The sequence below is a fragment of the Pseudorca crassidens genome, chromosome 6, assembly GCF_039906515.1.
Source record: "Pseudorca crassidens isolate mPseCra1 chromosome 6, mPseCra1.hap1, whole genome shotgun sequence".
Taxonomy (NCBI): Eukaryota; Metazoa; Chordata; class Mammalia; order Artiodactyla; family Delphinidae; genus Pseudorca; species Pseudorca crassidens.
This window is the reverse complement of record NC_090301.1, coordinates 52,792,252-52,814,224: the sequence shown is the minus strand read 5'-3', so window position 1 is coordinate 52,814,224 and position 21,973 is coordinate 52,792,252. Positions and strand designations below refer to the sequence as shown.

Genomic DNA, 21,973 nt, shown 5'->3' with positions numbered 1-21,973 from the left:
TTTCTCAAGGCAAAGTTGGGAGAGAAGAAAATAACGTAACAGTCATTTCTCTAGGTTTTTCACTCCCCTGTACAGTCTTCCTGTCTCAGTTTACTTGTAGAATTTTCAGCCATGTAGTTAGTTGTTGGTTTTCTGTTTTGTACAGAATTTTTAGTTTCAATCAGAGGGAGGGATGGACATTAGTGTGCTATGCCATCCTACTAGAGCCAACCTCCTTCCTTTTTTTTTTTTCGGTATGCGCGCCTCTCAGTGTTGTGGCCTCTCCCGTTGCGGAGCACAGGCTCCAGATGCGCAGGCTCAGCGGCCATGGCTCACGGGCCCAGCCGCTCCGCGGCATGTGGAATCTTCCCAGACCGGGGCACGAACCCGTGTCCCCTGCATCAGCAGGTGGACTCTCAACCACTGCGCCACCAGGGAAGCCCCCCCCTTCCTCTTTTGATTATTATTTTTAAAAATAAATGATAGGCACTATTTCTATAATTGGACCATTTTAATTAGGGATACATCAGTTGAAATCTAGATGTGCAGGTTGTAAATCTATTTATCTTTCTAAAATGGCCTCTCTTTTTCTTTCTCTATTTTAACCTGGATTTGAAATTGTTGGGCAAGTCAGAGCTATTTCAATCCCCTAAATACATATTTTTGTGCAATTTCCTAATCTTTTAATGTCATGTTTATCAAAAGAACTGCTCCATGATGATGCTTTTGCTAATTCTTTGTTAATTCAGACTTGCTCTCTGATGATTTAATGAATACTAAATAGAAAAGATTCTATTACTGTTTTGAACAAGGATTGCTTTTTTGCATTGTCTGCTATTTGCTCTGCCTTTCACTTTAGTAAGCAGCCAGTTCACTAGTAGGGTCTGCCTCCTGTTCTTTCACACTTGATTGTGTTCATTGCCACTTACTGTGGGGTGCTCTCTTTAATTATATCCTTGGTAATGGACTGACAGCTTACCTCACAACCAAAACCTACCTTAAATGCTTCATCAGTGTGTCAGATATTTATACTCTGCCTTACAGCTTCTCAGTCTACCTTTTTGCCATGGCTGTTACTGACTGCACACAATATAACCTAACAATCCCCATATTCCAAGCCCTCCAGGTTAGGAACAGCAACTTCCTGCCTTTGCCTAGAGACCTACAACAACCTTGGCAGTGAATGGCTGCCTCACAAATGATGCTTATTGTCAACATTGTCCCCTCCCCTCCCCCAACTGACTCAAGATCATTAATTAGGACCAGATAATAGCACAGCCCAGAAGGAAACAATATACTGACCCAAAGGACTGTAAGGTCTGGCTAATGCATACCAGCTGGAACTGGGGAAACACATGTGAGAGAGGGTGTTGAGGGAATTGGACCAGAGAGGGGAGATATAAGGCTGGGTAGGGAGGAATGTATTGGCAGCAGTCTCCTGTGACTCATGGTTTAGTGTCCTGGCAAGGACAATTGGAGTTGGCCCTAATATGCTGCTGGGACTCCTTGAAGCATGGCCACAATTATGTGCAGTTAATTGGGTAGAGATTCTAGAACTGCCTTGGCAGAGTATTAAGAAAGGGATTTGAAGGCTTGAGGAGGGAAGCTTTTAGACTGGGTTGATTATGTGAGAACAGAGTACCCACTAGCTGACTAGATTCCTCGGCAAGGCCAGGAAGAAACTTCCTTCATTAAGCCATCAGGAAATAAAGTCCTGGTGAGTACTTGCATTTTTGAAAAGCTCACTGGGGGTTGTCATCTTCTACTGCTAAGCCAGTATTGACAGTAGGGAATATTGCCATTTAACTAGACTCTTTAGTATTAGTTGGATAGATAGGGTTCTAAAACAGAAAAGGATCAAATGGCAGAATTTACCTGATGGCCACAAGGTATAATATAGGCAGTAAAGCTAGAGTGGCAACCAGGAGCCTTGACTTGCTGGAAGCTGTGTCAGTGACTAATAGAGCATTATGTTTTTAGGAATGAAATAGAGAGGTAGCTGACTAGGGTTTCGCTTAACCTGTTTAGCCTAAAAATAATAATAATAAAAATCCAGGGCTGACAAACAGAAGGCTGATGTTAGCCATTGCAATGGAAAATTATCCCTCACCAGCTTCCAGACATAACTGAGTTCTCATAGTCACAGCACATTAATTGAAGCAAAAGCAGGTTCCCTATGACTGGCAAAGCACAATAAAATGAGGTATGCCTGTATAACAAAGGTTAAGTTGTGGGATCAGAATGAGTGAATACATGGCTTTTGGCAAGATTTGTTAGGTAAATTAAGGAAATGAGGTTGAAATGAGCTAAGTTCAGGTGTGAAAATGTGCTACTAATATTCGCCTCAGTAATTCAAGTTAAACTTTACTTGGAATTTCTTTTACAGGGTTGATCATACTGTTTATTAATAACACAAACATTACCTCTGCACTTAGAATATAATCACATTCTTTTTCATTTGGTATTTATTTTTTGTTTATTCCTGGAAAACACAACTCTCCAAGGTTGGGGGTTAGGTATATTATGATTTCTGTTATTGGGGGGGTGGGTAAACAAACTGGCAGACGTCTCTGGATTTCTTTCTCCTCTTACTGAGCTTAATCTCTAACAATTTACTTGCAAAAATAATAACCAACTAAAAAATATAATGGCAAAAATTAATCATTTTTAGTAATGACATCAACAACAATTACGACAATATGTCAGAATAAACGTAACAAAAATGGCCAAGACCTATGTAAAAATGGTTGTAGAACTTTAGGAGGCACAAAAGAAAACATTCCTTGGTGGAAAAACCTCCACATTTCAAACACTTAAATCATCCCCAAATTAATCTACGCATTTAAGTATTTACATCTCTTTCAAGACCCCAGGTTCGTTTTTTTTTAAAGAAAATCTAGTATGATTATAAATTTCACCTGAAAGAATGGTAATACCCACTCCCCATTGGTCACGGGCTCCCACTCATGATGCCGTGGTGGATGTTACCCAGGAAGACTTTCACAAGCTGCTGCTGGTCTCAGCTAGGGCCAGATGCTGCTAGCTAATGCCTTCTATTTCTTTTCTTTCTAAGCCTCCTGCAGCTACATCTCATGGGAAAATCCAAGCCAGACTCTATGGGTAAACTGTAATTTTAGACTTTTACTCTGTAATACAGTAGAGAATACAGGTAGGATCAGGGATGATGTCAAGTTGAAAATAGATAATCTGGCATTGCATTCCACCTCTGAAAATTCTGTTGTGTGAGTGTGGCAGGTGGTATTTTCTCAAAATGGCCACAATAATACCTTCTAACCCACATAGTCTTCTTACAATGTGACTTAAATACTCCCCCTAGTAAGAAGTGGTGTCCCTATTTCCTCCTTGAACCTAAAAGAGCTTGTGACTACAGTGGAAGTTACTGTATAACTTTTGAAGCTGCATGATGAACAGTGATATAGCGGCTACCTGGCTCCCTTGAGACACTCCAACCACCATTTTGTGGGGAAGCTTAACCCTCCCCACGTGAGGCATGCTTCACTGGGGATTGTCAGCAATTGAGAATTACACATATGGTCAGGTGTTTGCCTTTCCCTTTGATGTCAAATACATTGCTACTACCTGGTTCCCTTCTGTCCTTAGCAAATATGGCTTCCTTGGGATCCTGGAATAGTATAGAAAAGATAAAGACTAATGTGGTCTGCAAAGTCTTAGAAAATTATTAACCTCAGGATATCACTGCATCATGGATGCAAACAGCATGATATTTCAGCCCTCTCAAAGCAAAACATTTTTACAAGGTTTTGTAAGTCATACTGACTTACTGCGTAGTGAAGTCTTTCATAATATCTTCTGGAATTGGCAATTATCATCATAAAAAGCGTCCTTTCCTTATGGGCATACAGGAAGAACTAACTGAAGGAATAAGCCTAAAATGAGGCCTTTTTGTACAGTTTCCTGGTTCAGATTTTTGTCCTAGGTCTCATATGTGTAAGCTCTTGGCATCTTATAATATTCAACACTTGCTCATTAGCTTTGGAAGATATTCTAGGTGAATCTGGGTAATTCCAACACTTTGCAGTCGCAGGTACCCTGAAGTCCAATATATCCTGAAAAAAGTTTAGATGAGAGGAGTTCCTAGAATTTGTTATCAACAGATGGCTCTATCTACAAGTAAGGAAATTAAGGTGGTGGAAGCCTATGTAAATAATGTCTAGGAAGAGAAAAAAGAAGAGGGATAGAAGTGTGTGCACACATTGTGCTTGAAACTCAAACGTTTATTGAATTAAAGGATGAAAGAGTAAAATGAAATACCCACTCCTTTCTCATCTGTACTCTAGGTATCCAATGTAGAGCATATCTGTCATTTTAATATCTACTCTTAGAGCATTTGTAGATTCCTTTTGCTCATGCTTTAAATTAGTGTTCCTCAATGTATGGTGAGGCTAAAGCTTAACATTTTGAGATACTGATTTTCACATGCAGGTGCATTATTAATAAATGAGTGATATGTATATTGTGGCTAAAAAACAAAACATTTCAAAGAGCTAGTGCTCTTCCCTCTGATGTGGCCCCTTCACACCTCATCCTGTCTAGCAAGCCATATGTATTCCATTCCTCATTTAGAGTTTTCCTAAGAGTTCAGTGACTTTTCCTTCAGTCCACAATGTAGCAGCCCTCTCCTGAGCCTCTGAGCCCTTCAGCACTTCTGTCCCTCTGTGCCATTTTAGATTGACCTTAACAGAACAAATTGGTTTTGCAATTCTGCTCCACAGAGTTGAGAGCTGTCCCCAGTCAGCTCTCAGCAGGCATGCCACCAAAAGGCTAAAGTGGTTGCTTGAAAGGTGCATATTGGATTGAGAGCTGACGTGGTTGGTCATTTGAAAGATACATGCCAGAAATCGTGCTTTATGCTGAGTTTGCCTCATATACTCAATAAAAAGAAATGATCAGGAGCTTAGTTATAACTAGAAATTGTATCACAAGAATTCAGATCAACAAAGTCCATTACATTTTTCTATTTATGCAATATTTATTTCTTGAGATTTTTACTCTGAAAATAGTCACATCGTCAGAAAAGTTAGCATTTGGCTACCTTTGCTTTATCCTTTTTTCCTTTCTTGCTTCCTGTTTTTTTCCCCTAGAATTTATCCCTGATTACTTCAGCATACATTTCCTAAGTGTAAGGACATTCTTGTACATAATTTCAGTATTTTATCACACCTAAGAAAATTAATGATACTTTCATAATGTCATTTAGTATTTAGTGCAACCCAAACTTTCCCAATTGCCCCCAAAATATTTTTTTTCCTTTCTCAAACACTTTTCTTCAGAGAAATATCAGGAGGAAAAATAAGAATATTTTCATCTTGGTGATACCTTCCAATGTTGTCTGGATGGGATTCCTCTCCTTCTCTATCTTAGATTGTGTTTTCATCTCTTGTTTCTACACACAGTTAAGACTAGGTGACTAGAAGGCAGCCATGATGTGGGTTTGTCATCTTCTGTGCAGGAATATCTGTGTATGTTAACTGTCTCTATGTAGGGAGGCTTGAGAAAATGATGCATGATGCCTGTCCTCTGACTGCAGAAGAGGGGAAAAGACCTGATTTTTATTCCTAGCGCTCTGGGCACATTTGAGCACTTATTTTAGATTTACCTTGATATAACAAGTTGGTTGTGCAGTTCCTCTCCACAGATTTTGAATCTCATCAAACTGCTAACAATAAACATTTTATATCTGGAGGCACTTCGGATATTTGTGGCGTTTTTCTTTATATAAATTGAGAAGTATACAGCTTTACTCCTTCTCATTGCTGACTGCAGTGTTTTTTAAAGCGTATGCTATTTTTTCTTTGAATCGTTTTTTTATTTCAGTTCTTACTTTTGAAAGTGTCAGTGTCCCCCATACCTTTCTTTCTAGATGCTTTCTAGAAATGGTGCATTTCCTCCTCGGTAGAATATTTTCCTAAAACCAAAAGCATGCTATTGATGTCTACTTTTGTGATATGTGAATTTTACTTTTCAAAGCCTTTTAACAGATTTTTAAATTACAAAACAAAGAAGGAGAGCAACTGCTACTTTTAGAATAGAATCATTTGGAGAAATGTCAACAGGTTAATTTGCAGGGGAAATTAATGGTGAGGCTACTGGACTGTGAAAATAAAAGAAAATTTGACTGGGTTAAATATTCAACTGTGACCTTGTAGAATAGCCCTTCAATTTGGCACTGAAAAGACAGACCAGTGACCCAAATTGGACTCTTCTTAAAAATTTTCTTTGGACTAATGGAGTTAAATTGTGATTTTGCTGAGAACCATCCTTTCCAACTTAAGGGCAAGAATGTTCTTTCTAAGTAGGCCCAGCTTTGGCTTGTGTAGTAACTGAGCCTCAATTAGAACTTTCTACTTTGAGTATGGTAATAGGATTAAGTGGGAAGCCCTTAAGAGAAGCAAATAATAAGAGCAAATATAAGCTTGAAATATAATGATGCACATTACATTTTAATATAATACTTTAATGAAACTAATGATATTTAAGCTTTGGCAAATGTATTATGGCATTTCAGCATCTGAATGGATTATTTATTCTCTAGTGCTGTGTTAGGTACACAAATAAAATCTCATCTTTGTAAACAATTATTAACTTTAATACTAAAACTGAGTTCTACTAGAAAAATGTGCCTAATTTATACGGAAAAGCATGTGGAGAACGCGCTTCACATTTCAAAAGATCTCGGCAGGACTGTAACTTGTCTTGTTATTCATGAGTTTGGGATTTTACAAGCCAAAGAATGGCATCCAACTTCACATGATGAGGATACTATTCTGCAACCTTCTAGGGATGATGTCATACTTCTCCCATAGCATCAGCTCCTCAGAGACTACACGCCATTAATTGAAACCTTTGAAGCTTCATTGCAAAACATGGACTAAGGGCGTTAGAACTTTTCTGTTTTACTCAATAAGCAGTGGTGGAACATCCCTCTTACTAGGTGAGGTACTACGAAATAAAACCTCCATCATCTCCCTACCCTGACCTTGGCATAACTGGGCATTAAAAGTATGTGTGATCTTAATGTGCAAGACACAGTTTAAAATGTTGGCTGCTGATAGGAGCTATAATGTAGACTGTTAGAAATGCCCTACTCCGACATCCAACCCCCAGCTGGCTGGTCCTTTGTGCACCGGCTGGTTTCTGCAGCAAGTAGGTATTACCCTCTGTCTCCTTTCTCCTACATCGCTAAGCTGTCTACCTTGACTGATGCATAGAACTTCCACAGGCTCACTGAAGAGTTTAAAGGAGAAAAAGTTCCTCCTGGCCATGAGAGACTTTTCATGACACTAATCATTCCCTAGTAGAGGCATGGAGGTGGAGCTTTTGCTGTGCCTGCTGCTTAGATAGAAAGCTTGACCTCCTTGAGCTGCTAGTGTTGCATCTGAGGCTATAAATCTGTTTAGCCTGGCATTTGCGTGTTGCCCCACTTCTTATTTCTTGACACTACAGGGCGATCTGCGGTCCCTATCTGGGAATGTTGCTGAGAGCCCATTAAATAAGGCTTCTCAGGTTGCGCTCTTTTATTTACATTCCCAGACTAGTGTTCTCTCCATGCAAGCACCAATCTTCCTTTGTGTTAAAGATGGGAGCCTTTGCTTTCTCTAATAATAGGTTTTAAATCAGGAGTAAGAGAACTTTAACTCAGTCGGCGTGGAGGGCAGAACATACAGTGCGGTGAATAAACAAAAATCTAGAAGGCTTTTGTCAGCCTAAAATACTCCCTGCCATTGTGTTTGATAAAATAATAATAATTACAGCAATGGCTGACGCTTGTTACTGAAAACCTGTAATTTCTAACAGCTGTGGCATGACCATGACAACACCAAAACACGTAAAATAAAATGTGTTTCTCTGAACTGAGATTGCCCATATATGTAAATATCCTACTTACTGTACCTGCTTTTTTAAATTAGTGATTTACCTGAAACACCATCAAGCTTTATACATTTTCAAAAGTTTTACCTTTTGAGCTTTTAAGAAATTTTGAAGCCAATGAATTCTTTTAAATAAATAAATTAATATGGTTTGTCATAATATGTAGTTAGATGAGATTGGTCACGCCATGGTTCATATTATACAGATGCTGCAAATCTAATATTAACTAAACAGTTATTCAGTAGGCAGAAGTTTTCCCTTTTCCCCAGCATTAGTACCGTCAAGGAACGATAGAAGGAGAGGGGTTACATAGGTGATTTTCATAATAACCAACTAGTATCTTACCAAGTTTGCATTTCCACTGCCATTACAGTCTATTAAGAGGAAGAGTAGATCCCCTGCAGTTCACTCTTTTACACTTTGACAGATTTTATATTATTTAACATTATTTGCAAAATAAATGCCTACTAAGTGCAAGGAAGACACGGTGCTTTGTCTCAGGGAGAGTAAACGAATCAGGTACCTGCCACAAGGAACATCTAATTTATTACATGTTAACTTGAAATAAGAACTTTAAGACTGGAATATAACTATATAACTATAGGTATTCAAAGGTGACAGTTTGCAGTTTGAGACAGGAAAAGCTTCCAAAGGAAGAAGCCAGGACTTATGTGATTGCAAGTGATGACAGAAATCTACCCTGGTTAGTTTAAAAGAAATGTGATTTATTTTGCTGCAGTTGTGCAGATACTTAGGAGTCAGAGTGAGGGGGGGGCGGCAGGGCTTGTATAGAAAGAGAGCAATGTTTCTCAGAATTAAAAGGAGGTGTTCAAGGCAGACAAAACCATGGGTGGGCATTACACACCTGGTATTTAGCTGTCTCATTGATTTCAAGAGGCAGAAATAAGGAGGCAGGGAGGGAATCTAGGGGAAGAAGCGGTAGGGGCAAGAGTGTGCACTTGGGAGGCTTCAGGGAGAACACACGTTGTTCACTTGGGTGAGGCAATCATGTGCGTATTTTCTACACTTCCAACTCAGGGCAGAATCCGAATTTGGAGACAAAACTTTTCTCATAGGTAAATTTGTATCAGAATGTGATTATATTCCTTTAATTCCTTTTTTTCTCCAGCAGTTTCTGATATGATATATGTAAATGTAAAATTATGTATCTATCAACAAAATGAATTAAATCCTTCCTGAGTTGGTGTGAAATCATAAATATGTTTGAAAACAATACCACATGCTGATTTTTTCATAAACAACTTGATATCCCTTCATAGCTTGGATGGAGCTGCTCGGCTGCTTGGCCCAACAGGGAGGAAGAGAAAAAAACACAATATCGTGGCCTCTGGTCCTGAAAGAAAATACTGGTTGATTAAATGCCAGTTGGTTGTAAATGATAACCCACATAAACAGTGGGAAGTCATTATGCTTAAGCAGTGAATTCTAATTTAATTTTATGGCTTTTGGAAATAAAATTCCCTTGGCCAGTCAGCAGAAGCTAAGGAACGGTGACTGAGCTGAGTGTTGGAAAGGCTGTAATCCTGGTAGGCCAGCTCTGAGGTGACCTACCCCTGCAGTAGGTAACTGTCTACCTAGATTCTTTCCTCATTCTCCTAATGGTTTAATTTTATTGTGTAATCACCAACGTATAGATCCTACATTCGTACAAAAGCCACACCACCCAATTTGTGTTTGATGTCCATGAGTTTCAGTTGTCTGTTGTATTGCTGTACGGAAAAATTCTTCAAAACTTAGTACCCTTACAGCTAAGAAGTTTGGCTGTCAGGATTCCATCAGGGGTTAGCTGGCTGATTCTTCTGCTTCATATGATATTATGTGGGGTCCCTTGGTGGTACCCAGTTGGTGTCTTGGCCAGTTTGAAGAAAGCAAGACAGCTTCACTCACAAGCTTGGTGTTTTGGTGGTGGCAGTTGGAAGGCTGGGCTCGACTCTTTTTCTCCATGTAGTTGTAGGACCTCTTCATGTAGTCTCTCCAGTGGGATTATGAAACGTCTCACAGGGAGGGTCAGGTCTCCAAGAGACCAATGTGGAAGCTGCCAGTCATCCTAAAGTATAGGTCTGAGGCTGAAATAGCATCACTTCCACTGTGCACTGTTGGTAAAAATAGTCACAAGGCAGCCCAGATTGAAAAGGAGGGTAAATAGAATTTACCTCTTGATGAGAAGGATATCCAAGAATCTGTGGTCCTCTTCAATCCACCCTTTCACGCACAAGCAGAATATACTACAGAAATGAATCTTGCAGAAAACCAAAACTGTGAATATGTATAGTTACATGACCTTTACAGGTCACTGGAAATTTTTTACTTACGGTCAAACTGTTCCTTCGTCTCGGTGAACAAGTGCAGTCCTGCTGAACAAGTGCTGTCTAGAGCAGATTATCACTGGGTCAAAGAACAAAAAAGTAAGAGACCTTTATAGATTTCTCCCTATGAAAATCTGATGTACCGAACTGGTATTTCACTAGTGCCTTGGCCTCTATTCCCTTTGTAACTACTTGGATTGCCCTCGTCATCTAAGGCAATTCCTCCTCAATTATTTGCTCAATATGCACATTCTTGGCTTTTCTCAAACACTAAACTGTATGGCTTTTTTGTTGGATGTCGTAAATGTGTACCTCAGGCAACAGATGCAATACACCCTGTTGTCCTGGCAGCACACATACTTGAAGCACCACGGTGCTTCTCCGCACCCTGTTAAGATTGTCTGTTGTGGCACTGACTGACAGTAAGTGCGATAACATGAAAGATGCCTTTTGGCATTGATTTGGCTTTACAGTCAGAAGACAAAAAGGGATTACCTTTCAGCATCGTGTGCTGGGGTTGTTGATCTAATCTGATCTACACAGGGGCTCATATAATGATGCAAGTTGTGTTAGGCAGGCATCTGGAACTGTCTGGCTGGAAGAAAGTTACTGAAAATCAGAACACGTCAGGCAAAATTAGCGTAGCAGTCAAATGGTGCCAATACAGGTGTAATATTGGCTGACTGCTAGAATATGTCACGTAGCAGCACAGTCACACTCAGTCAAGGAAGAAAAAGTTACATAGACAAGGTGTGAGAACAGAAAATATCAGAGACTATTGATTAGATAGCCTTGACAGAGGTGAATTTATTCAAGCACTTACAAAGCCTCCTGAGATTCACTTCTCAGTATTTTAAAATGTTTTGTATCAGAAGAGGAAAGACAAAATGAGAAGTGAAAGGTAGTTTCTAAATTTTACTTTTGGATTTCCTTCTCTGCTTCTGTGCTTCAATTCAATAAGTATTTATTGGGAATCCACCTACACTGTTGGTGGGAATGTAATTGGTACAGCCACTATGGAAAACAGTATGGAGGTTCCTTAAAAAACGAAAAATACAACTGTCATATGATCCAGCACTTCCACCCCTGGGTATATATCCGGAGAAAACCATAATTCAAAAAGATACATGCGGGAGCTTCCCTGGTGGCACAGTGGTTGAGAGTCCACCTGCCGAAGCAGGGGACGCGGGTTCGTGTCCCGGTCCGGGAAGATCCCACATGCCGCGGAGCGGCTGGGCCCGTGAGCCATGGCCGCTGAGCCTGCGCGTCCAGAGCCTGTGCTCCACAACGGGAGAGGCCACAGCAGTGAGAGGCCTGCGTACCGCAAAAAAAAAAAAAAAAAAAAAAAAAAAAAAAAAAAAATACACCCCAATATTCATTGCAGCACTCTTTACAACAGCCAAGACACAGAAGCAACCTAAATGTCTATCTACAGATGAATGGGTAAAGAAGATGTGATACATATATACAATGGGATATTACTCAGCCATAAAACAAATGAAATAATGCCATTTGCAGCAACAAGGATGGACCTAGAGATTATCATACTAAGTGAAGTAAGTCAGACAAAGACAAATATCATATATCACTTATATGTGGAATCTAAAAAAGTGATACAAGTGAACTTATTTACAAAATAGAAACAGACACACAGACTTAGAAAACAAACTTATGGTTACCAAAGGGGAAAGATGGGGGTAGGGATAAATTAGGAGGTTGGGATTAACATACACACACTACTATATATAAAATAGATAATCAACAAGGACCTACTGTATAACACAGGGAACTCTACTCAGTACTCTGTAATAACCTATATGGAAAAATAATCTGAAAAAGAATAGATACATGTATAACTAAATCACTTTGCTGTACACCTAAAACTAACACAACATTGTAAATCAACTATACTCCAATATAAAACAAACAAAAACAATACAGTAAGTACCCTACACACAAACCTTCAAGTTGAGAACTTTTATATATATATATATATATATATATATGTATCTTTATTGGTGTATAATTGCTTTACAATGTTGTATTAGTTTCTTCTGTACAACAAACAAAGTGAATCAGTTATATGATATATATATATGCCCATATCCCTTCCCTCTGGAGCATCCCTCCCACCCTCCCTATCCCAGCCCTCTAGGTCATCACAAAGCATCAAGCTGATCTCCCTGTGCTATGCAGCAACTTCCCGCTAGCTAACTATTTTACATTTGGTAGTGTATATATGTCAGTGCTGCTCTCTCACTTCGTCCTAGCTTACCTTTCCCCCCATGTGTCCTCAAGTCCATTCTCTACATCTGTGTGTTTATTCCTGCCCTGCCACTAGGTTCATCAGTACCATTTTTTTAGATTCCATATATGTGCATTAGCATACATTATTTGTTTTTTTCTTTCTGACATACTTCACTCTGTATGACAGACTCTAGGTCCATCCACCTCATTACAAATAACTCAATTTCATTCCTTTTTATGGCTGAGTAATATTTCATTGTATATATATGTGCTATATCTTATCTATTCATCTGTCAGTGGGCATTTAGGTTGCTACCATGTCCTGGCTATTGTAAATAGTGCTGCAGTGAACATTGTGGTGCATGTATCTTTTTGAATAATGGTTTTCTCAGGGTATATGCCCAGTAATAGGATTGCTGTGTCATACGGTAATTCTATTTTTAGTTTTTAAAGGAACCTCCATACTGTTCTCCATAGTGGCTGTATCAATTTACATTCCCACCAACAGTGCAAGAGGGTGCCCTTTTCTCCACACTGTCTCTAGCATTTATTGTTTGTAGATTTTTTGATGATGGCCATTCTGACTAGTGTGAGATGATATCTCATTGTAGTTTTGATTTGCATTTCTCTAATGATTAGTGATGTTGAGCATCCTTTCATGTGTTTGTTGGCAATCTGTACATCTTCTTTGGAGAAATGTCTATTTAGGTCTTCTGCCCATTTTTGGATTGCGTTGTTTGTTTTTTTTGATATCGAGCTGCATGAGCTGCTTCTGTATTTTGGAAATTAATCCTTTGTCAATCACTTCATTTGCAAGTATTTTCTCCCATTCTGAGGCTTGTCTTTTGGTCTTGTTTATGGTTTCCTTTGCTGTGCAAGAGCTTTTAAGTTTCATTAGGTCCCATTTGTTTATTTTTTATTTTATTTCCATTACTCTAGAAGGTGGGTCAAAAAGGATCTTGCTGTGATTTATGTCATAGAATGTTATGCCTATGTTTTCCTATAAGAGTTTGATAGTGTCTGGCCTTACATTTAGGTCTTTAATCCATTTTGAGTTTATTTTTGTGTATGGTGTTAAGAAGTGTTCTAATTTCATTCTTTTACACGTAGCTGTCCAGTTTTCCCAGCAATACTTATTGAAGAGACTGTCTTTTCTCCATTGTATATTCTTGCCTCCTTTGTCAAAGATAAGGTGACCATTTGTGCATGGGTTTATCCCTGAGCTTTCTATCCTGTTCCATTGATCTATATTTCTGTTTTTGTGCCAGTACTTTGTAGTATAGTCTGAAGTCAGGGAACCTGATTCCTTCAGCTCTGTGTTTCTTTCTCAAGATTGCTTTGGCTATTTGGGGTCTTTTGTGTTTCCATACAAATTTTTTGTTCTAGTTCTGTGAAATATGCCATTGGTAATGGGATAGGGATTGCATTGAATCTTTAGATTGCTTTGGGTAGTATAGTCATTTTTCTAAGGTTGATTCTTTCAATCGAAGAACATGGTATATCTTTCCATCTGTTTGTATCATCTTTGATTTCTTTCATTAGTGTCTTATAGTTTTCTACATATAGGTCTTTTGCCTCCTTAGGTACGTTTATTCCTAGGTATTTTATTCTTTTTGTTGCAGTAGTAAATGGGAGTGCTTCCTTAAATTCTTTTTCTGATTTTTCATTGTTGGTGTATAGGAATGCAAGAGTTTTCTGTGCATTAATTTTGTGTCCTACTACTTTACCTAATATATTGATTAGATTTAGCAGCTTGGTGGCATCTTTAGGATTTTCTATGTATAGTATCATGTCGTCTGCAAACAGTGACAGTTTTACTCCTTTTCCAATTTGGATTCCTTTTATTTCTTTTTCTTCTCTGATTGCCAAGGCTAAAACTTCCAAAACTATGTTGAATAATAGTGGTGAGAGTGGGCACCCTTGTCTTGTTCCTGATCTTAGTGAAAGTGCTTTCAGTTTTTCACCATTGAGAATGATGTGGGCTGTGTGTTTGTCATATGTGGCTTTTATTATGTTGAGGTAGGTTCCCTCTATGCCCACTTTCTGGAATGTTTATCATAAATGGGTACTGAATTTTGTCAAAAGCTTTTTCTGCATCTGTTGAGATGATCATATGGTTTTTATCCTTCAGTTTGCTAATATGGTGTATCACATTGATAGATTTGCATATGTTGAAGAATCTTTGCATTCCTGGGATAAACCCCACTTGGTCATGGTGTATGATCCTTTTAATGTGCTGTTGGATTCTGTGTTTGCTAGTATTTTGTTGAGGATTTTTGCATCTATGTTCATCAGTAATATTGGCCTGTAGTTCTCTTATTTTGTGACATCTTTGTCTGCTTTTGGTATCAGGGTGATGGTGGCCTCGTAGAATGAGTTTGGGAGTGTTCCTCCCTCTGCTATATTTTGGAAGAGTTTGAGAAGGGTAGCTGTTAGCTCTTCTCTAAATGTTTGATAGAATTCACCTGTGAAGCCATCTGGTCCCAGGCTTTTGTTTATTGGAAAATTTTTAACCACAGTTTCAATTTCAGTGCTTGTGATTGGTCTGTTTATATTTCCTGTTTCTTCCTGGTTTGGTCTCAGAAGGGTGTGCTTTTCTAAGAATTTCTCCATTTCTTCCACGTTGTCTATTTTATTGGCATATAGTTGCTGGTAGTAGTATCTCATGATCCTTTGTATTTCTGCAGTGTCAGTTGTTACTTCTCCTTTTTCATTTCTAATTCTGTTGGTTTGTGCCTTCTCCCTTTTTTTCCTGATGAGTCTGGCTAATGGTTTATCAACTTTGCTTATCTTCTCAGATAACCAGTTTTTAGTTTTATCGACTTTGCGATTGCTTCCTTCATTTCTTTATCATTTATTTCTGATCTGATCTTTATGATTTCTTTCCTTCTGCTAAATGTGGGTTATTTTTTGTTCTTCTTTCTCTAATTGCTTTAGGTGTAAGGTTAGGTTGTTTATTTGAGATTGTTCTTGTTTCTTAAGGTAGGAGTGTATTGCTATAAACTTCCCTCTTAGAACTGCTTTTGCTACATCCCATAGGTTTTGGGTCGTCCTGTTTTCATTGTCATTTGTTTCTAGGTATTTTTTGATTTCCTCTTTGATTTCTTCAGTGGTCTCTTGCTTATTTAGTAGCATATTGTTTTGCTTCCATGTGTTTGTATATTTTACAGTTTTTTTTCCTGTGATTGATATCTAGTATCATAGCATTGTGGTCAGAAAAGATGCTTGATACGATTTCAGTTTTCTTAAATTTACCGAGGCTTGATTTGTGACCCTCGAGAGATCTGTGCTGGAGAATGTTCCTTGTGCACTTGAGAAGATTGTTGTTTTTAAATGGAATGTTCTATAAGTATCAGTTAAGTCCATCTGGTCTAATGTGTCATTTTAAGCCTGTGTTTCCTTATTTATTTTCATTTTGGATGATCTGTCCATTGGTGAAAGTGGGGTGTTAAAGTCCCCTACTATGATTGTGTTACTGTCAATTTCCTCTTTTATGGCTGTTAGCATTTGCCTTATGTATTGAAATGCTCCTATGTTGGGTGCATAAGTATTTACGATTGTTATATCTTTTTCTTGGATTGATACCTTGTCCATTATATAGTGTCCTTCCTTGTCTCTTGTAATAGTCTTTATTTTAAAGTCTATTTTGTCGGATACGAGAATTGCTGCTCCAGCTTTCTTTTGATTTCCATTTCCATGGAATATCTTTTTCCATGCTGTGACTTTCAGTCTGTATGTGTCCCTAGGTCTGAAGTGGGTCTCTTGTAGACAGCATATATGTGGGTCTTGTTTTTGTATCCATTCAGCCATTGTGTGTCTTTTGGTTGGGGCATTTAAACCATTTACATTTAAGATAATTATTGATATGTATGCTCCTATTGCCATTTTCTTAGTTGTTTTGGGTTTTTTTGGTAAGTCTTTTCTGTTTCTTGTGTTTCCTGCCTAGAGAAGTTCCTTTAGCATTTGTTGTAAAGCTGGTTTGATGGTGCTGAATTCTCTTAACTTTTGCTTGTCTGTAAAGCTTTTGATTTCTCCATCAAATCTGAATGAGATCCTTACTGAGTAGAGTAATGTTGGTTGTAGGTTTTTCCCTTTCATCACTTAAAATATATCTTACTACTCCTTTCTGGACTGCAGAGTTTCTGCTGAAAGATCAGCTGTTAACCTTATGGGCATTCCCTTATATATTATTTGTTGCTTTTCCCTTGCTGCTTTTAATATTTTTTCTTTGTGTTTAATTTTTTTAGTTTGATTAATGTGTTTCTCGGTGTGTTTCTCCTTCGGTTTATCCTGTATGGGAGTCTGTGCTTCCTGGACTTAATTGACTCTTTCCTTTCCCATGTGAGGCAAGTTTTCAACTCTAATCTCTTCAGATATTTTCTCAGGCCCTTTCTTTTTTTTCTTCTTCTTCTGGGAAGACTGTAATTCAAATGTTGGTGTGCTTAATGTTGTCCCAGAGGTCTCTGAGACTGTCCTCCATTCTTTTCATTCTTTTTCCTTTATTCTGCTCTGTGGCAGTTATTTCCACCATTCTGTCTTCCAACTCGCTTATCTTTTCTTCTTCCTCAGTTATTCTGCTATTGATTCCTTCTAGAGTACTTTTAATTTCAGTTATATGGTGTGCATCATTGTTTCTTTGCTCTTCTAGGTCCTTTTTAAACGTTTCTTGTATTTTCTCTATTCTGTTTCCAAGATTTTGGATCATCTTTACTGTCGTTACTCTGAATTCTTTTCCAGGTAGTTTGCCTATTTCCTCTTCATTTATCTAGTCTTGTGGGTTTTTATTTTGCTCCTTGACTGTAAGATATTTCTCTGTCTTCTCGTTTTGTCTAATTTACAGTGTTTGATGTCTCCTTTCTCTAGGCTACATGATTGTAGTTCCTCTTGCTTCTGTTCTCTGCCCCCGGTGGTTTGGTTGGTCCAGTGTCTTGTGTAGGCTTCCTGATCGGAGGGACTGTTGCCTGTGTTCTGATGGGTGAGGCTGAATCTTTTCCCTCTGATGAGCAGGGCCGTGTCAGGTGGTGTGTTTTGGGGAGTCTGTGAGCTTACTATGACTTTAGGTAGTCTGTGTGCTGATGGGTGGGTTTATGTTCCTGTCTTGTTTGTTGTTTGCTGTGAGGCGTCCAGCACTGGGAGCTGCTGGCAGTTAGGTGGAGCCAGGTCTTGGATTCAGATGGAGGCCTCCGTGAGAGCTCTCGGTGATTCATCTTCCCTGGGACTTGGAATTCTCTAGTGGTCCAGCATCCTGGGCTCGGTGCTCCCATCTCAGAGCCTCAGGCCCGACTTCTGGTTGAGGGACCAAGGCCCCGCATGTCACTCATCCCATCAATAAAGGGGATTTAAAAAAAAAAAGATTAAGAAGACCCCAGGTAAATGGTAAAAAGTAAAATGAAACAAACAGAAACGAAATACGCACACACACAAAAGAAACAAAAACAGAACCAAATAAATCAAAAAGCAAGAGAATAACCAAAGAACCCAAGAATGAAATCAAACAATTGAGAAGAAAGCTGACAAAAACACAAAACCAAAAACAAAACCAAAGCAGAGTGCTAACTGAATAATGAAGCAAAGAAACAAAACAAACTGACAAAAATGATAAAAAAAAGAAAAAGAAAGAAACAGAAAAAGAGAAAGGGGAAAGAAGACAGAACAACAGAAAGGCAACATAGAAACAGAAATTAAAAAAAAAATAAAATAGAAAATATATTTTTTAAAAAAGACAAACAAAAACCCAGAGAAATGGTAAAACAAAATCCAGCTAACAAAAACAGAGACAAGGAAACAAACACACGTAATAGAAACAAAAACAACCAAATAGAAAGCAAGAGAACAACCAGACAAATAGAACTCAAAAATGAAATCAAACGATTAGGATTAAAACAACAGAAACACATAACCTAAAAAAGAAAACCAAAGCAGCGTGCCAACTTAAGAATAAAGCAAGGAAACAGAACAAACCAATAAAAATGATTAAAAAAAATAATAAAATAAAGTAAAATGGGAAAAAAACACAGAACCTCAGAAAAGCAAAGTACAAATTGAAATATTTTAAAAAAACAAAATATATTAAAGAAAAAGAAAAAAACAATGGAAGAGAACACAGAACCACAGAAAAGCAACGTAAAAATAGAAACATATAAAAGAAAAAATAAAACATGGAGATCCCAAAAGATTAAAAAAAAAAAAAAAAAAAAGAACTAAAATACCATCACCAAACAAACAAAAAAAGAAAAAGAAACTAAAAAAAAAAAACCAAAAAGCTAGAACCAACAACAGAATGAATCAAAACATAATAAAATTAATAGTAATAATTATGCCTCCCTGGGGTCTCTGCTGTAAGCGTCCTTGCACATGCTGTGAGCCACAGCCCACCTTCACCTCCCTAAGTGGCCCTCCTCTGCCTCTGGGCTTGTCTCTGGACCTGCTTTGGGCCCTGTGGGGACTACTCAGACTCTGATCTGGCCCAGTTCCTGCGTGTGCTGCAGCCAAAGTCCACAGCTTCCACAGCTAGACCGTTTTCATTTGTGGGAACCCTCATTGTCTACTCAGATATTCCAGAGATGCAGGGTCTACCTAGCTGATTGCAGGGATTTAATCTGTGGCTTGTACAGCTGATGGAAAGATTTTTGATCTTCTTCCTTAGTCACCCTGTCCCTGGGGTTCAGCTTTGGTTTTATCCCCACCTCTGCATGTGGTCCACCCACAGGATTCTGGTCCTGAGGCTGCCTTGGAGCTCTTTGGTCTGCCCCTGTGAGGACCAGGCACAGAGGTGGTATGACTCTGGATCTCCAGTGGAGCCCTGGCAGTGCCAAATGTGCAGGGAAGCCAGCAGCCATGGGCACAAGAGTTATGGCCCTAGTGAGGGCCTTTTCTGGTGCCTGGTGTAAGGTGTGTGAAGGCCAGCCCTGGCCCAGCTTTTTCTGGAATGCAGCAGCAGGCCTGCAAGGGCCAGCCCTGAGGGTTTTGTTTTTTTTTTAATTGCCCTGCAGCCAGCGCGTGAGGGCCAGCTCTGAGGGGGCTTATTTTATTGCTCAGCACCCAGCGTGCAAGAGCCTGCCCTGAGTGGGCTTCTTTTATTGTTGTTGGCAGGCACCGGCGTGTGGGCAGAGAGGCTACAATAGCAGCTCCTCCCCCTGCATGTGACTCAGCAATAGCGCCCTGCTTCCATGGCAGTCCGGTCTTCCTCCATAGGCATTCCCTGCTGCAGATTGCCTCCCTTCTATCCCCTCAGTTCGTTTCCTCACAACCAACAGGAGTTCTCATTCTGGGCCTGTTCTCCAATCCCCATGCACCAGCTCCCAGCCCCCTTGCACGCCTGTGAACCCACATCCCAGTCCGGGGCACATAGGGCCATGGTATGGACCATCTGCCACAGGTCGGCCTCTACATCCTCTTCTGACAGCCTCTAATGCTTCCCTTCTGTCCCAATCAATTTCCCCACAAGAGAGGGGGTTTCCCAGAATTTGGGAGTCTCTCCTCTGCTTCAGCTCCTCCGTCCTGGGGTGCAGGTCCCATTCCGCTTCCTCTCCTCCTCCTCCTCCCTTCTTTTTTTCTGTCCTACCCAGTTATGCAAGGATCTTTATAGTCCTTCCTGGTGTCTAAGATGTCCTGTTAGTTTTCAGCCAGTGTTCTGTGAGAATTGTTGTATCTATAGATGTATTCCTGATGCATCTGTGAAGAGAGATGATCCACACATCCACCTGCTCTTCTGCCATCTTGAATCTCCCACCGAGAACTTTCAAAGATGTGAATGTGCTGTTTGCGTGTCCAATCACGTAAATTAGTTCACGTGTCTGGCGTATTGTCATGTGCATATAAGTGATAAGTGGTTGTGCTTTTTTGTACTCTACAGTACTGTATAGAGTACAGTAGCACATTATCTTTATTTCCAGCCTAGGATGTCTGGAAGCAAGTGTAAAAGCATCAGTGATGTAGCTGGTACTGCTACGAAGGGCCAAGCGATAACGAGCAACTTGGTGACCCTCAGCAAGAAGCTGGAGCTAGATCTGCAAGAGGATGACTTCACTGAACTACTTGCTGTGCAACGTGAGGAGCTTATTAATGAAGACCTGATGGAATTGTAGGCCCAGAGAAAGGATGAAAAGAGACAAGAGGAAGAAGAAGTGACTGAAGAACTGATGAGATTTATGACACGGGAAATGGCAAGGGGATTTTCTTTATTTGAGGAAGCACTGTTAGTTTCTGAGGCAGAGGATCTGAACATAGAACGGTACACGGAGGTTGCAGCAGCTGTTCAGAATACAATCCAGTGCTACTGTATCATCTGTATCATTTTCTATCATGACTAGAAAAAAAGAGCTACTACCCAGACATCAGTGAATCATTTTTTTCAAGGGGTAGACAGAATTGAATCCACCAAGGAACCAAAACCTGTGCCATCAACGTCAGGCATGGTTAAATTGCAGCTTGCCCTCCATCTCCTACTGCTGATGATCCTTCAGCTCTACCATCTCCCACCTCCTCTCCCTCCTCCAGTCAGTAACTCTTCTTGCCTGTTCACTTGATGCCAGCCCCTGTATGCCAGCTGTTGTACTGTACTACTGTACTTTTCAAGGTATTTTACTGTAAGGTTAAAAATGTTTTCTTTATCTTTTGTGTTTGTTTTTTATATATAATTTGTGTGAAAAGTATTATAAACCTGTTATAGCACAGTACTATATAGCTGATGGTGGTAGTTGGGTACCTAGGCTAACTTTGTTGGACTTATGAACAAATTGGACTTACGAACACGCTCTCAGAATGGAACTCGTTTGTATGTAGGAGACTTACTGTAAGCATTTATTAACTTATACCTGTTGAGCATGTTTTTCTTTATTCATACATTCAACAGGATTTACTGAGAAATTGCTACATACTAGGCACTGGGCCAGGAGCTAGAGACTTGCTGGTGAGAAAAAACAGGCATAGTTCCGGGCTCTAAGGAGCTTTTAGACTATTTAGGGGGATAAATAAATAAATAAATAGTATATTATTACAATTGAGATAAGTGCTAGTATTAGGTGCCTAAATGCTCATATTTAAAAAACTGCATTTCAGAGTGTTTACAGATACAGAGTTTATTTCTTACTCACTCTACAGCTCAGCATAGTTGTTCCTGTATTAGGTAGCAATCTAGGTATCTCTACATGGACAGCAACTTGGGGACAGAAGTTCCTTTCATCTTGCAGCTCAGTTCTTTTCTAGACCTTCAAGTTTTCTTTTTTTAGCTGGAATGTGGGGGGGGGAAGAGTGGAGGACTGTGTGTGGGAGGGTTTTATGGGCCTGGCTTAGAAATGGCATACCTCACTTCTGTTCACATTCTGTTCGCAATTCGGTCACATGATCAATGGGAGGATAGAAAATAGAATCTAGTTGTGTCCCCCAGAGGAGGAGAGAAAATTTTAACCAATCTACTAAAACGTATGAATGAAAAGAACAGGGTGCTTTCAGATGTGATAAAGGAAAAAGAAGTATAAGACATAATATCATGAAGCTTACAGTTTTGT

At 39.3% G+C, this 21,973-nt stretch overlaps 1 long non-coding RNA gene across 1 annotated transcript in view; it reads left to right on the top strand.

The window, feature by feature from the left end:
- The window catches only part of LOC137226455 (uncharacterized), an 854,565-nt gene that overhangs the window by 286,469 nt on the left and 546,123 nt on the right, over window positions 1–21,973 (top strand). The window lies entirely within an intron of this gene.